Here is a 2,500-nt window from a genome sequence, read left to right on the forward strand (position 1 = left end):
CCACCAGTGGGCAGGATGAACTTGCAATATATTATACAGCAATTGGGCAACCATCCCACTTCCAATATATTTTAAGGTTCCAGGTCTACCAGTGGGCATCTTTTTTGACGGGGCAGGCTGATTGGTTTAGTCCGAGGGCGGGGGCTTAAGTGTGGGCCAGATAGGTTCGACCGGTGCGCCGGGTCCCTGGGGCTCTGGGTCTCTGGGTCTCTGGGTCCCTGGGTCCCTGGGTCCCTGGGGCTCTGGGGCTCTGGGTCTCTGGGTCCCTGGGTCCCTGGGTCCCTGGGGCTCTGGGTCTCTGGGTCCCTGGGACTCTGGGTCCCTGGGTCTCTGGGGCTCTGGGTCCCTGGGTCCCTGGGACTCTGGGGCTCTGGGGCTCTGGGGCTCTGGGGCTCTGGGGCTCTGGGTCCCTGGGGCTCTGGGTCTCTGGGTCCCTGGGGCTCTGGGTCTCTGGGTCCCTGGGGCTCTGGGTCCCTGGGGCTCTGGGTCCCTGGGACTCTGGGACTCTGGGACTCTGGGTCCCTGGGTCTCTGGGTCCCTGGGACTCTGGGTCCCTGGGTCCTTGGGGCTCTGGGTCCCTGGGACTCTGGGGCTCTGGGGCTCTGGGGCTCTGGGTCTCTGGGTCCCTGGGACTCTGGGTCCCTGGGTCCCTGGGGCTCTGGGGCTCTGGGGCTCTGGGTCTCTGGGTCCCTGGGACTCTGGGGCTCTGGGGCTCTGGGTCCCTGGGGCTCTGGGTCTCTGGGTCCCTGGGACTCTGGGTCTCTGGGTCCCTGGGACTCTGGGGCTCTGGGTCCCTGGGGCTCTGGGTCCCTGGGGCTCTGGGGCTCTGGGGCTCTGGGGCTCTGGGACTCTGGGGCTCTGGGGCTCTGGGTCCCTGGGACTCTGGGTCCCTGGGACTCTGGGGCTCTGGGTCCCTGGGGCTCTGGGACTCTGGGGCTCTGGGACTCTGGGGCTCTGGGACTCTGGGACTCTGGGGCTCTGGGGCTCTGGGTCCCTGGGTCCCTGGGCTCTGGGGCTCTGGGTCCCTGGGACTCTGGGGCTCTGGGGCTCTGGGTCCCTGGGGCTCTGGGTCTCTGGGTCCCTGGGACTCTGGGGCTCTGGGTCCCTGGGGCTCTGGGACTCTGGGGCTCTGGGTCTCTGGGTCTCTGGGGCTCTGGGTCTCTGGGTCCCTGGGACTCTGGGTCCCTGGGTCCCTGGGGCTCTGGGGCTCTGGGGCTCTGGGTCCCTGGGTCCCTGGGGCTCTGGGGCTCTGGGTCCCTGGGACTCTGGGGCTCTGGGGCTCTGGGTCCCTGGGGCTCTGGGGCTCTGGGTCCCTGGGACTCTGGGGCTCTGGGGCTCTGGGTCCCTGGGTCCCTGGGGCTCTGGGGCTCTGGGTCCCTGGGACTCTGGGTCTCTGGGTCCCTGGGGCTCTGGGGCTCTGGGACTCTGGGGCTCTGGGGCTCTGGGTCCCTGGGGCTCTGGGGCTCTGGGTCCCTGGGACTCTGGGGCTCTGGGGCTCTGGGTCTCTGGGTCCCTGGGGCTCTGGGACTCTGGGGCTCTGGGGCTCTGGGTCTCTGGGTCTCTGGGTCCCTGGGGCTCTTGGGCTCTGGGGCTCTGGGACTCTGGGGCTCTGGGTCCCTGGGTCTCTGGGGCTCTGGGGCTCTGGGACTCTGGGACTCTGGGACTCTGGGGCTCTGGGGCTCTGGGGCTCTGGGTCCCTGGGGCTCTGGGTCTCTGGGTCCCTGGGGCTCTGGGTCTCTGGGTCCCTGGGGCTCTGGGTCTCTGGGTCCCTGGGACTCTTGGTCCCTGGGACTCTGGGGCTCTGGGGCTCTGGTGCTCTGGGACTCTGGGGCTCTGGGTCCCTGGGGCTCTGGGTCTCTGGGTCTCTGGGTCCCTGGGACTCTGGGTCCCTGGGGCTCTGGGTCTCTTGGTCCCTGGGACTCTGGGTCCCTGGGACTCTGGGTCCCTGGGACTCTGGGACTCTGGGTCCCTGGGACTCTGGGGCTCTTGGGCTCTGGGGCTCTGGGGCTCTGGGTCTCTGGGTCCCTGGGGCTCTGGGACTCTGGGACTCTGGGACTCTGGGACTCTGCAGAGATCCAGAGGCTTATGGGAGTCTTAGCACCAGTGGTAGGCTCCGGGGCAAGCCTTATCACAGCCCAGCTCCCTTCTGGGAGCCTGGGGCTCTGGGTAAGATATAATTTGCAATTGTGATCCCAATTGCAATATATTTGACACAAGTCAAATATATGTGAATTGGGATCCCAATTGCAATATATTTGACTTGTGTCAAATATATGTGAATTGGGATCCCATTTGCAATATATTTGACTTGTGTCAAATATATGTGAATCGGGATCCCAATTGCAATATATTTGACTTGTGTCAAATATATGTGAATTGGGATCCCAATTGCAATATATTTGACTTGTGTCAAATATATGTGAATCGGGATCCCAATTGCAATATATTTGACACAAGTCAAATATATGTGAATTGGGATCCCAATTGCAATATATTTGAC

The 2,500-nt window shown here is 63.8% G+C and overlaps 1 pseudogene; it reads left to right on the top strand.

Annotated features, from left to right (window-relative positions):
* Window positions 1-2,500, top strand: part of LOC136684524 (28S ribosomal RNA) — a 10,960-nt pseudogene that overhangs the window by 5,189 nt on the left and 3,271 nt on the right.

This window comes from Hoplias malabaricus, unplaced genomic scaffold (assembly GCF_029633855.1).
Source record: "Hoplias malabaricus isolate fHopMal1 unplaced genomic scaffold, fHopMal1.hap1 scaffold_45, whole genome shotgun sequence".
NCBI classification, from domain to species: Eukaryota; Metazoa; Chordata; class Actinopteri; order Characiformes; family Erythrinidae; genus Hoplias; species Hoplias malabaricus.